The 15,207-nt window shown below is 42.2% G+C and overlaps 1 protein-coding gene across 1 annotated transcript in view; it reads left to right on the plus strand.

Moving 5' to 3' along the window:
* The window catches only part of ME1 (malic enzyme 1), a 484,969-nt gene that overhangs the window by 46,264 nt on the left and 423,498 nt on the right, over window positions 1-15,207 (plus strand). The window lies entirely within an intron of this gene.

The raw sequence follows: 15,207 nt of genomic DNA on the forward strand, positions 1-15,207 counted from the left end.
TCAGCTTTATTTGGTTTTGATACCTTTCTACTCAGGATTCCTACTGCTGCTGCGATGTCTGGTCTTGTAACGGTCGCTAGATACAGTAGTTTTCCTATTGCTGTTCTGTATTCTTCATTATTTGGTAGCATATTTTGTTCACTGTTCATCTCTTTGAGATAATTAGTTTCCATTGGAGACTTTACTGTTTTTGCATCCTTTAATCCAAATTTTTCTGTTATGTCTTGAATCATGTGATTTTGATTCAGTAGGAAACTTCCATCTTCTTCTCTTTCTACTTGTACTCCTAGGTATTGTTTTACATTTACCAAGTCTTTGATTTCGAGATGTCGCTTCAGGATTTTTAGAATGCTTTTGTTATCCCTTTCTTGTTCAAAACAAATCAAAATGTCGTCTACATATATGAGTATGTAAATCCATCTATCAGTCAGCCTTTTTGTGTAAAAGCATGGATCAGCTTTGCTTCTTTGAAATTTTTCATTTGTAAGTACTTCTGTGATTTTGTCATTCCACGCTTTAGCTGCTTGCTTTAAACCATATATGCTTTTCTGTAGTTTACAAACTTTGTTTGGATTTCTTTCATCTTTGAATCCTGGAGGTTGTTCCATATAAATGTCTTCTGTTAAATCTCCATTCAGAAAAGCTGTCTTTACATCCAGATGTCTCAGTTGCATCTGTTTCATTGCTGCAACTGTAAGTAAAGTTCTTATTGTAGTGTGTTTGACAACTGGAGCAAATGTCTCATCATAGTCTTCTCCATATTTTTGAGAATACCCTTTAGCTACGAGTCTTGCTCGGTATCTTTCAGCTGTGCCATCTGTTTGGTATTTAACTTTAAAAATCCATTTACATCCTATGGTTTTTCTTCCTTCTGGTAAATCTGTTAGTGTCCATGTATTTGAATCTTGCATGGATTTAATTTCTGTTTCAGTTGCTTCTATCCATTTATTAGCTTCTTCTACAGGCAGTTTAGATATTTCTTCCCAAGAAGTAGGCTCCTAGATTTTTCTTGTGCTTGTCTTGTATGAGAGACGTTTTGGTGGTTTTCCTTTGTTCTCTCTCATTGAACGTCTTGGTTCTGTGTCTGTTTGTAGTTGTGATTCTTCACTTTCAGTATTTTGTTCTTCATTAATTTCTGCTTCTTTCTCAGCAAATATTTCTTCAGTTGTGTCATTATTGGTTTTCTCATTTTTTGTTTCAACTGAAATCATAATGTCTTCATTTAAATCTTCAATGAATGTCACACTGTTACTCACCGTAACTCTGTCTGTTTTGGGATCTAGGATTCTGTATCCTTTGCAATTTTCACTATATCCAACAAATATTCCTTCCATGGATCTGTTTTGAAGTTTGGAACGTTTTTCTGTTGGAATGAATATGAAAACTTTACATCCAAAAACTTTTAAATGATTGACACTTGGTTTCATACCTTGCCACAGTTCATATGGAGTTTTCGTCAGTTTTCTGGAAAAAAGTCGGTTCTGTAGATATGTAGCTGTCATTGCTGCCTCACCCCAATATTTCTCTGGTAGTTTGGAATCTGTCAGCATACATCTTATCATCTCTGTTAGAGTTCTGTTTTTTCTTTCTGCTACTCCATTTTGTTCAGGTGTGTATGGAACCATTTTCTGGTGTTCTATTCCATTTTGTCTTAAGTAGTCTTCTATTCTGTGACCTGTAAATTCACCTCCATTATCACTTCTGATGACAATTGGCTTCCTTTGAAATTTGTTACTTGATCTTGTTACATAGTCTACAAGTTTATCAAAAACTTCACTTTTGTTTTTAATTAAGTATGTGACTGTGTATCTTGAGTAATCATCTATAAAAGTCAACATGTATCTATTGCCTCCTGATGTAGTCACTTTCATGGGTCCACATACGTCAGTATGCACCAAATCAAGTGGTCTTTCGCTTTTCATTTCACTTTCTTTTGGAATAGATATCCTTGTGGCTTTGGATTTTATACAACAATCACATCTTATGGTAATTGAGCAATCTGATATCTTTAAATCTTTTGTCAATTCTTTTCTCTGTAGTTCCCTTATACTGTCAGGGTGTCTATGTCCTAGACGTCTATGCCACATGTGAATACAGTTTTTGTGATCATGTGTACATACCTTCATCTGTTCCTTTGGTGTGTCAAAATGATATAATTGTTCATCTGCCTTGACTTTGGTTATCACCTTGTTTCCTGCAATAATTGCACACTCATTGTCTTTGAATTTCACTGTAAGTCCTTTTGCTGTTAAACGTTTCACAGATAATAATCCGCCTTCCAATTTTGGAACATACAACACATCCTGTACAAGTATCTTTGAATCTTGTCCGAACTTGTTTGAACAATTTAGCATACCTTGTCCGATACCTTCTGCGGTTATTTTGCTTCCATCTGCGAGATAAATGTCAGCTATTTCATCCTTCTTCTCCACTAGATTTCTAAAACTTAACATGGACAAAACAGAATTCATCATCTTTCCCCCATCTCACGCGACCCCCCCAACGAACCTATCCATTACAGTAAATGGCTGCCCACTCTCCCCAGTCCCACAAGCTCGCTGCCTCGGGGTAATCCTTGATGCTGATCTCTCCTTCAAACCACATATCCAAGCCCTTTCCACTTCCTGCCGCTTTCAACTCAAAAATATTTCACGAATCCGTTCATTCCTCAACCATGAATCTGCAAAAACCCTAGTCCATGCCCTCATCATCTCTCGCCTTGACTACTGCAACCTCCTGCTCTGTGGCCTCCCCTCTAACACTCTCGCACCCCTCCAATCTGTTCTAAACTCTGCTGCCCGACTAATCCACCTGTCCCCCCGCTATTCCCCAGCCTCTCCCCTCTGTCAATCCCTTCACTGGCTCCTCATTGCCCAGAGACTCCACTACAAAACCCTTACCATGACGTACAAAGCCATCCACAACCTGTGTCCTTCATACATCTGTGACCTCGTCTCCCGGTACTTACCTACCCGCAACCTCCAATCCTCACAAGATCTCCTTCTCTACTCCCCTCTTATCTCCTCTTCTCACAATCGTATACAAGATTTCTCTCGCGTATCACCCCTACTCTGGAACCCTCTACCACAACACATCAGACTCTCGCCTACCATCGAAACCTTCAAAAAGAACCTGAAGACCCACCTCTTCAGACAAGCCTACAACCTGCAGTAACCACCGATCGACCAAAACGCTGCATGACCAGCTCTACCCTCACCTACTGTATTCTCACCCATCCCTTGTAGATTGTGAGCATTCGCGGGCAGGGTCCTCATTCCTCCTGTACCAATTATGACTTGTATTGTTTAAGATTATTGTACTTGTTTTTATTATGTATACCCCTCCTCACATGTAAAGCGCCATGGAATAAATGACGCTATAACAATAAATAATAATAATAATAATAATAAATGGCTTCTTTCTTATCTAAATCAAGATCAGTAAAGAAATTCTTGTCACTTGTCATATGACTCGTTGCTCCTGAATCAATAAACCAACCAAGTGATGATTTCTTGTCTGTTACTTTAAATGTGCCATTCCAATTATTCTCACATGAATCGGAAATTGTGTTTTTTACTTTCTCTGTATGCCTTTTATGTTGTAATTTTTGTTGTTCTGCTTTCCATATGGTACAGTCTTTCTTTAAATTACCTTTTTTCTTACATCTGAAGCATTCTCTTGTCTCTTTATTATAGGGTTTTTGGAATTCTGTAGCTTTAAGAGCGTTTTCACTGTCCTTTTCAGTGGAAGAATCATTTCTTTGTTCTTTTCTTCTATGATATTCATCTATTAGTCTTGTTTTCACAAAATCTAATGTAATGTCAGTTTCTGGTCTCGTCTCAAGGGTATTTATCAAGGCTGTATACGAATCTGGTAAACTGCACAACAATATAGCTGCTACATGACTTTCTTTAATATCTTCACCAATAGATCTTAGCTGTGATATCACTTCCATTATTGAGAATATGTGCTTCTGCATATCGTCATTTGCACTCAATCTCAAACTGTACAGCTTTCTTAATAAAAACAACTTGTGATTCAAGCTAGGTCTTTCATACAGTTTTCTTAATGCTTCCCACATTCCCTTAGCTGTTTCTTTATTTCTTATATGTATTAATTGAGCATCATCCACTAATAAGCTAATGGTGGCTCTCGCTTGTATATTCTTCTTATCCCATGTCTGATTATCTTGATCTGGTCTTGCTGTAACAATTAATTCCCATAGATCATCCTTAGATAACAACATCTCTACTTTGAATTTCCATAACTGATAATTTTCACTATTCAGTTTAGCTACTGTAAATTTCAGTTCTGTGTTACTCATCATCTTTATATAGTCTGAAGATATTCTCCTGTAGTTCCTGTGAATTCTCTGCAATTATATCCAGCTCCTGGGATGGTGAATTCCTCTGTCACTCTGTATCTGGATTTAGTTCCTTCTGTTTACAGAGCTTATCTGTGTGCTCCGTTATCTGGGGTTATAAACCAGGATCCTGCTGCCTGGGCTTGTAGTGCAGACCTGTAGTGTCTGGGGTGCCTGGGCCCATAACCTGTTGCAGAGTGCGTCTTCTTGCAGTCACCACTGTACTTAGGAGAGCTTCAATCAGCAAGATATCTTGAGTAAACAGTATTTACTTCATACTGGATAAACATGAGATACAATTCAGTGTCACACAGTCCGTGCACTGAAGACAACACATTCATGAAGAAAAGCAAAACAGAAAGTAAGAAAAACAACCAACAACTGAGAGCTTCCCTCCCCACATTACAGCAAGTATATAACTTTACACACTATCGCCATCTGCTGTCTGGTTAGTATAAAGTCCTCCTTTCACTTATAATAAGTTCTAATCTGTTGCATATGCCAACACAGTCACCCTTACCCCCACTTTAATTTGTGCAGTCCTCCTTACCCCCACTTCATCATATGCAGCCCCACTTCGCCCACTTCATCTTGTGCAGCCCCACTCTCCCCACTTCACCATGTGCAGTCCCCCTTACACCTCTTCATCAATTGCAGTCACCCTCACCCCCTCTTCATCATTTGCAGTCACCCTCATCCTCCACTTCATCATGTGCAGTCTCACTCCCCCTCACTTCATCATGTGCAGCCCCACTCCCCCACTTCATCATGTGCAGCCCCACTTCATCATGTGCAGTCCCCTTAACCCCCCACTGTATCATGTGCAGCCCCACTACCCTCACTTCATCATGTGCAGTCCCCTTACCCTCCAGTAGATCATTTGCGGTCACCCCCACTTCATCATGTGCAGTCTCACTTGTTATGGCTGGCAATCAGGCAACACAGCGTGCAGTAATCAGCGCACATACAGAGATCTGGCAATAACCCAAAACAATAGGACGAGCTCTGAGACGTGGAATCTCTGTAGACTGCAGTACCTGATCTATCCTCACACAACTGGAAGCAGCAGTGGATTGCGCCTATCCACTACCTATGCAACTCGGCACTGCCTGAGGAGCTGACTAGCCTGAAGATAGAAATACAAGCCTGACTTACCTCAGAGAAATACCCCAAAGGAATAGGCAGCCCCCACATATAATGACTGTTAGCAAGATGAAAAGGCAAACGTAGGAATGAAATAGATTCAGCAAAGTGAGGCCCGATATTCTAGACAGAGCGAGGATAGCAAAGAGAACTATGCAGTCTACAAAAAACCCTAAAACGAAAACCACGCAAAGGGGCAAAAAGACCCACCGTGCCGAACTAACAGCACGGCGGTGCACCCCTTTGCTTCTCAGAGCTTCCAGCAAAAGATAATAACAAGCTGGACAGAAAAAACAGAAAACAAACTAGAAGAACTTATCTAGCAGAGCAGCAGGCCCAAGGAAAGATGCAGTAGCTCAGATCCAACACTGGAACATTGAAAAGGAGCAAGGAAGACAGACTCAGGTGGAGCTAAATAGCAAGGCAGCCAACGAGCTCACCAAAACACCTGAGGGAGGAAGCCCAGAGACTGCAATACCACTTGTGACCACAGAAGTGAACTCAGCCACAGAATTCACAACAGTACCCCCCCCTTGAGGAGGGGTCACCGAACCCTCACCAGAACCCCCAGGCCGACCAGGATGAGCCACATGAAAGGCACGAACAAGATCTGGGGCATGGACATCAGAGGCAAAAACCCAGGAATTATCTTCCTGAGCATAACCCTTCCATTTGACCAGATACTGGAGTTTCCGTCTAGAGACACGAGAATCCAAAATCTTCTCCACAATATACTCCAATTCCCCCTCCACCAAAACAGGGGCAGGAGGCTCCACAGATGGAACCATAGGTGCCACGTATCTCCTCAACAACGACCTATGGAATACATTATGTATGGAAAAGGAGTCTGGGAGGGTCAGACGAAAAGACACCGGATTGAGAATCTCAGAAATCCTATACGGACCAATAAAACGAGGTTTAAATTTAGGAGAGGAAACCTTCATAGGTATATGACGAGAAGATAACCAAACCAGATCCCCAACACGAAGTCGGGGTCCCACACGGCGTCTGCGATTAGCGAAAAGCTGAGCCTTCTCCTGGGACAAGGTCAAATTGTCCACTACCTGAGTCCAGATCTGCTGCAACCTGTCCACCACATTATCCACACCAGGACAGTCCGAAGACTCAACCTGTCCTGAAGAGAAACGAGGATGGAACCCAGAATTGCAGAAAAATGGAGAGACCAAGGTAGCCGAGCTGGCCCGATTATTAAGGGCGAACTCAGCCAACGGCAAAAATGACACCCAATCATCCTGGTCAGCGGAAACAAAACATCTCAGATATGTTTCCAAGGTCTGATTGGTTCGTTCGGTCTGGCCATTAGTCTGAGGATGGAAGGCCGAGGAAAAAGATAGGTCAATGCCCATCCTATTACAAAAGGCTCGCCAGAACCTCGAGACAAACTGGGAACCTCTGTCAGAAACAATATTCTCAGGAATGCCATGTAAACGAACCACATGCTGGAAGAACAAAGGCACCAAATCAGAGAAGGAAGGCAATTTAACCAAGGGCACCAGATGGACCATTTTAGAAAAGCGATCACAGACCACCCAAATGACAGACATCTTTTGAGAAACGGGAAGGTCAGAAATGAAATCCATCGAAATATGTGTCCAAGGCCTCTTCGGGACCGGCAAGGGCAAAAGCAACCCACTGGCACGTGAACAGCAGGGCTTAGCCCTAGCACAAATTCCACAGGACTGCACAAAAGCACGCACATCCCGTGACAGAGATGGCCACCAGAAGGATCTAGCAACCAACTCCCTGGTACCAAAGATTCCTGGATGACCGGCCAGCACCGAACAATGAAGTTCAGAGATAACTTTACTAGTCCACCTATCAGGGACGAACAGTTTCTCGGCCGGACAACGATCAGGTTTATTAGCCTGAAATTTCTGCAACACTCTCCGCAAATCAGGGGAGATGGCAGACACAATGACTCCCTCCTTGAGGATACTCGCCGGCTCAGATAACCCCGGAGAGTCGGGCACAAAACTCCTAGACAGAGCATCCGCCTTCACATTTTTAGAGCCCGGAAGGTATGAAATCACAAAATCAAAACGAGCAAAAAACAACGACCAACGGGCCTGTCTAGGATTCAAGCGCTTGGCAGACTCGAGATAAGTCAAGTTCTTATGATCAGTCAATACCACCACGCGATGCTTAGCACCCTCAAGCCAATGACGCCACTCCTCGAATGCCCACCTCATGGCCAGCAACTCTCGGTTGCCCACATCATAATTACGCTCAGCAGCAGAAAATTTCCTGGAAAAGAAAGCACATGGTTTGAACACTGAGCAACCAGAACCTCTCTGTGACAAAACCGCCCCTGCACCAATCTCAGAAGCATCAACCTCGACCTGGAACGGAAGAGAAACATCAGGTTGACACAACACAGGGGCACAGCAAAAACGACGCTTCAACTCCTGAAAAGCTTCCACGGCAGCAGAAGACCAATTAACCAAATCAGCACCCTTCTTGGTCAAATCGGTCAATGGTCTGGCAATGCTAGAAAAATTACAGATGAAGCGACGATAAAAATTAGCAAAGCCCAGGAATTTCTGCAAACTTTTTAGAGATGTCGGCTGAGTCCAATCCTGGATGGCCTGAACCTTAACCGGATCCATCTCGATAGTAGAAGGGGAAAAGATGAACCCCAAAAATGAAACTTTCTGCACACCGAAGAGACACTTTGATCCCTTCACGAACAAGGAATTAGCACGCAGTACCTGGAAAACCATTCTGACTTGCTTCACATGAGACTCCCAATCATCTGAGAAGATCAAAATGTCATCCAAGTAAACAATCAAGAATTTATCCAGATACTCACGGAAAATGTCATGCATAAAAGACTGAAAAACAGATGGAGCATTGGCAAGTCCGAACGGCATCACCAGATACTCAAAATGACCCTCGGGCGTATTAAATGCCGTTTTCCATTCATCTCCCTGCCTGATTCTCACCAGATTATACGCACCACGAAGATCAATCTTAGTAAACCAACTAGCCCCCTTAATCCGAGCAAACAAGTCAGAAATCAATGGCAAGGGATACTGAAACTTAACAGTGATCTTATTAAGAAGGCGGTAATCAATACACGGTCTTAGCGAACCATCCTTCTTGGCTACAAAAAAGAACCCTGCTCCCAATGGTGACGACGATGGGCGAATATGTCCCTTCTCCAGGGACTCCTTCACATAACTGCGCATAGCGGTGTGTTCAGGTACGGACAAATTAAATAAACGACCCTTAGGGAATTTACTACCAGGAATCAAATCGATAGCACAATCACAATTCCTATGCGGAGGAAGGGCATCAGACTTGGACTCTTCAAATACATCCTGAAAGTCCGACAAGAACTCTGGGATGTCAGAAGGAATGGATGACGAAATAGACAAAAATGGAACATCACCATGTACTCCCTGACAACCCCAGCTGGTTACCGACATAGAGTTCCAATCCAATACTGGATTATGGGTTTGTAGCCATGGCAACCCCAACACGACCACATCATGCAAATTATGCAGTACCAAAAAGCGAATAACTTCCTGATGTGCAGGAGCCATGCACATGGTCAGCTGGGCCCAGTACTGAGGCTTATTCTTGGCCAGAGGTGTAGCATCAATTCCTCTCAACGGAATAGGACACCGCAAAGGCTCCAAGAAAAATCCACAACGTTTAGCATAATCCAAATCCATCAGATTCAGGGCAGCGCCTGAATCCACAAACGCCATGACAGAATATGATGACAAAGAGCACATTAAGGTAATGGACAAAAGGAATTTGGACTGTACAGTACCAATAACGGCAGAGCTATCGAACCGCCTAGTGCGTTTAGGACAATTAGAAATAGCATGAGTAGAATCACCACAATAGAAACACAGTCTGTTCAGACGTCTGTGTTCGTGCCGTTCTACTTTAGTCATAGTCCTGTCGCACTGCATAGGCTCAGGTTTACTCTCAGACAATACCGCCAGATGGTGCACAGATTTACGCTCGCGCAAGCGACGACCGATCTGAATGGCCAAGGACATAGACTCATTCAAACCAGCAGGCATAGGAAATCCCACCATTACATCCTTAAGAGCTTCAGAGAGACCCTTTCTGAACAAAGCCGCTAGTGCAGATTCATTCCACAGAGTGAGTACTGACCATTTTCTAAATTTCTGACAATATACTTCTACATCATCCTGACCCTGGCATAAAGCCAGCAGATTTTTCTCAGCTTGATCCACTGAATTAGGCTCATCGTAAAGCAATCCCAGCGCCTGGAAAAATGCATCAACATTACTCAATGCAGAATCTCCTGGTGCAAGAGAAAACGCCCAGTCCTGTGGGTCGCCGCGCAAAAAAGAAATAATAATCAAAACCTGTTGAATAGGATTACCAGAAGAATGAGGTTTCAAGGCCAAAAATAGCTTACAATTATTTCTGAAGCTCAGGAACTTAGTTCTGTCACCAAAAAACAAATCAGGAATCGGAATTCTTGGTTCTAGCATCGATTTCTGATCAATAGTATCTTGAATCTTTTGTACATTTACAACGAGATTATCCATTGAGGAGCACAGAGCCTGAATATCCATGTCCACAGCTGTGTCCTGAAGCACTCTAATGTCTAGGGGAAAAAAAAGACTGAAGACAGAGCTAAGAAAAAAAAATGATGTCAGGATTTCTTTTTTCCCTCTATTGGAAATCATTGAATGGCTCCTTGTACTGTTATGGCTGGCAATCAGGCAACACAGCGTGCAGTAATCAGCGCACATACAGAGATCTGGCAATAACCCAAAACAATAGGACGAGCTCTGAGACGTGGAATCTCTGTAGACTGCAGTACCTGATCTATCCTCACACAACTGGAAGCAGCAGTGGATTGCGCCTATCCACTACCTATGCAACTCGGCACTGCCTGAGGAGCTGACTAGCCTGAAGATAGAAATACAAGCCTGACTTACCTCAGAGAAATACCCCAAAGGAATAGGCAGCCCCCACATATAATGACTGTTAGCAAGATGAAAAGACAAACGTAGGAATGAAATAGATTCAGCAAAGTGAGGCCCGATATTTTAGACAGAGCGAGGATAGCAAAGAGAACTATGCAGTCTACAAAAAACCCTAAAACGAAAACCACGCAAAGGGGCAAAAAGACCCACCGTGCCGAACTAACAGCACGGCGGTGCACCCCTTTGCTTCTCAGAGCTTCCAGCAAAAGATAATAACAAGCTGGACAGAAAAAACAGAAAACAAACTAGAAGAACTTATCTAGCAGAGCAGCAGGCCCAAGGAAAGATGCAGTAGCTCAGATCCAACACTGGAACATTGACAAGGAGCAAGGAAGACAGACTCAGGTGGAGCTAAATAGCAAGGCAGCCAACGAGCTCACCAAAACACCTGAGGGAGGAAGCCCAGAGACTGCAATACCACTTGTGACCACAGAAGTGAACTCAGCCACAGAATTCACAACACTCACTCCTCCCACTTCATTATTTTCAGTTCCCCCTCCTCTTCTCACCCATTGAATTAATTTTATAAAGAAAATAAAAATGTTTTTTTACACTTACCTCACAGTCGTTCCTTAGCAGCACAGCTCTGCTTCCAGCATTTGGTTCAAATCGGTGAACAGAGAACATGGAGGGAGTGGGAGCTGCGCAGCCATCAAGGTTAGACAGCCGTGCACAGCTCTGAGAAAGCTCCCGGGCCCCAGTGCTGATGTGTGCACCTTAGCGCACAACACTTTAGTGCACGATGAGGCCCAGTGAGCAAAAGCACAAGAGCAAGGTTCTGGACCTGTGTACCCCCCTCTGTACTGCTAATCACTGGGCTCCATACAGCAGTACGGGCAGTAATGCCCTGAAGGCAGCCCAATATAGCGTTCACTTGTCCAAATAATGTGAATGCTGCATTATATCCAATGACACAAGGTCACTACTGCCTACATAGAGTTAGACCAGAATCTCATGACTAGTTGACCTAAAACACAGTAATATGTGTTGTGCAGAGAAAATACTTTCAGCCATAACAACAGATACATAATGAAATTTATGGATGACTATTCAATATACATAGTCACTTACCTAATGAAGAACAAGAGCAAAGTTTTGGATAAACTAAAAGACTATTCAACAAAAACAAGTGACACGTTTCAGCCGAAGCGAAGCCCCTCATACTTGAAAGTGATAATGGGGGTTACTTTACAGGACATCAAATAGAAGATTGTCTAAAACAACATAGGATAGTGCATCAAAAGACAGTCTCATACACCTAAACAAAATGGGGTAGCTGAAAGAAAGAAAACCCAATATGTACTATGGCACAGTCATACCCTAATTGTAAAATACATCACAGTTTTTGGTTGCAGAACCTTTGTATATGTTTATTTGTTCCAGAAGTAAAATGCATCAAACTCTAAAATAGAACAGTGAAAGAAATCTTTGTTAGTTACAGTGACAACTGCAAACAGTAGAATATCCTGAAGCCCAGAATAGAGTTACAATTAGCCACAGTATTACTTTTGCTGAAGATTTCAAAGAAAAAGTCATGACATAACTCACATTAACAACCGAAAAGAACTGTCAGTGATCAGATTACTTCGGATCAAATGGCTGAAATCAAAGGTGGCAGATACAACCAAACTTGGATATAGATCCAAAACACTGAACATGAGAAAACAAAGGTAAACCATCTGCATGTCTAGAATAGAACACAGAACAAGCACAGTCCATGTACATAAATCCGTATCTTGGGAAGACATATCTCAGCTATACATATATGCCCTCCATCCTGGAATATATGTCCTCATCTTGGTTCCATCCTTGTATATATATATGCCCTCCATCCTGGAATATATGTCCTCATCCTGGTTCCATCCTAGTATATATATATATATATATATATATGCCCTCCATCCTGGAATATATGTCCTCATCCTGGTTCCATCCTAGTGTATATATATATATGCCCTTCATCCTGGTATATATGTCCCTTGCCCTGGCCCCATCCTGGTATATATACAGAAAAGTGAGTACACCCCCCACATTTTTGTAAATATTTTAATATATCTTTCCATGGGACAACACTGAAGATGTGACACTTTGAAACAATGTAAAGTAGTCAGTGTGCAGCTTGTATAACAGTGTAAATTTGGTGTGCCTTCTAAAAAACTCAACACACAGCCATTAATGTCTAAACTGTTGGAAACAGAAGTGAGTACACCTCCATGTGAAAATGCAAAATTGTGCCCAATTAGCCATTTTCCTTCCCTGATTTCCTGTGACTCATTATTGTTACAATGTCTTATGTGTGAATGGGGAGCTGGTGTGTACATTGTGGTGTTATCCCCTTCACACTCTCATACTGGTGGTCACTGGAAAAAGGCACCTCATGGCAAAGATCTCCGAGGAGCTGAAAAAAACAATTGTTGCTCTGTATAAGGGCTCAGTCCCACTTGCAATGAAATCGGGCGAATGCAATTCGATTAAAAATTTAATCACATTCGGACCAATGTTATTCTATCATTGTGTGTTCATCTGCCTTTTTTTTCGGCCCGGATCGGATCACAATCGGACAGGAAAAAAATCGCAGCATGCTGCGATTGTAATCGGAAATCGGATCACATTCCGCAATAGAAGTAAATGGGTGCAAGAAAAAAATCACTCAGCACTCGGACCATTCAAGTGCTGCCCTATTTTCACACACTGATCTCATTTGAAAAGCCAGCAATTCATCAGTAATATCACAGTGTGACATGTTACAATAGAATAGATGGAATAGATATATACACATAGAATAGACAGATGTATAGATGTCAGTGACATCCACACATACAGGTGCTTCTCACAAAATTAGGCTAAGTTCACACTTGCGTACCGGGGCTTTGCAGACGGCTGCATACTTCCTCCCTGAAGCATCCTGCATACCTTTCTTTAACATTGGGTATGCAGGACGAGGGGATGTATGCGGATGCATCGTTTTGACGCACCTGCCAACCACACAGGAACGCAACTTGTCATTACAAACAGAGTGATCTATTTCAAGTGTTTAGTGCTGTTAATGTTGATGATTATGGCTTACAGACAATGAAAACTCAAAAGTCATTATCTCAAATATGTGATCTCGTTTGCCCCATGTGACCTAATTGCGATATGCCATTGAGTTACCATGGCAGTTGTGGGCCTGGTGAAGACACCTATGGCTGTCATCTTGGCACAGCTGTGAAGCCCAACCATCTGGGCTTTCACAGGAGAGAATCATTTCATCTCTATGCTGCTATACAGTAATATTTATGAATAGAACAGAAGCTATCAACAGATCGCATACTGAAGTCCTCTAGGGCAACTAAGAAATAAAGTTAAAAAAATATTTTGAGAAAAATCTAAACAAAATATATAAATATGCGGTATGTATTGAAATTCCTCTTGTTTTCAGAATTTAAAAATAAAGATATATTAAAGATTTAATAAATGGAAAAGAATAAACAAACTTGGTATTGGCATGTGTAAAATTCAATCTATAAAACAGTAAGTAATCCATATTGTAGAAGGCATAAAAAAAATTGAAACACCAGAAATGCTTTAAAAAAAGCAGTAAAAGTAATCAATATGTTATATGTACTGTATCTCTTTAAAAATAAAAAAGTTGTAAAAAGTGATCAATACTCAAATGTATCCCAAAATCAAAATGGTATCAATAAAAATTACCAGCCTGCTATGCAAAAAATAATTGGTACTGACATGGATAATCATTTTTTACCCTTAAAATAAAGAAAATCCAGCTCTCTAACAGTGAATGTATTTTTATTCACATCAATGCATACAAAGGGTTAAAACCAGAATTCAACAGTGACAATGACATTCAGTAGCAGTGGCATCAACATGTTTTGAGTGACACAGCATTCTTAAGGTACCTTCACACATAACGATATTGTTAACGATATCGTTGCTATTTGTGACGTAGCAACGATATCGTTAATGAAATCGTTCTGTGTGACAGCGACCAACGATCAGGCCCCTGCTGGGAGATCGTTGGTCGCTGAATAAAGTCCAGAACTTTATTTCGTCGCTGGACTCCCTGGAGACATCGCTGGATCGGCGTGTGTGACACCGATCCAGCGATGTCTTCACTGGTAACCAGGGTAAACATCGGGTAACTAAGCGCAGAGCCGCGCTTAGTAACCCGATGTTTACCCTGGTTACCATGCTAAAAGTAAAAAAAAACAAACACTAGATACTTACCTACCGCTGTCTGTCCTCCAGCGCTGCGCTCTGCACTCCTCCTGTACTGGCTGTGAGCCGGAAAGCAGAGCGGTGACGTCACCGCTCTGCTTTCCGGCTCCCAGACAGTACAGGAGGAGAGCAGAGAAGCAGAGCGCAGCGCTGGAGGACAGACGGCTGTAGGTAAGTATGTACTGTTTGTTTTTTTTTAACTTTTAGCATGGTAACCAGGGTAAACATCGGGTTACTAAGCGCGGCCCTGCGCTTAGTTACCCGATGTTTACCCTGGTTACCGGCATCGTTGGTCGCTGGAGAGCGGTCTGTGTGACAGCTCTCCAGCGACCAAACAGCGACGCTGCAGCGATTCGGATCGTTGTCGGTATCGCTGCAGCGTCGCTAAATGTGAAGGGGCCTTAAGTCTAGACAGCAATCTTAAGTTCTCTCTTTAGGTGACCAATGGCATTTAGATCCAGACTCATTGCTGGCCACTTCAGA

The sequence above is a fragment of the Ranitomeya imitator genome, chromosome 5 (assembly GCF_032444005.1).
Source record: "Ranitomeya imitator isolate aRanImi1 chromosome 5, aRanImi1.pri, whole genome shotgun sequence".
In the NCBI taxonomy this organism is placed as follows: Eukaryota; Metazoa; Chordata; class Amphibia; order Anura; family Dendrobatidae; genus Ranitomeya; species Ranitomeya imitator.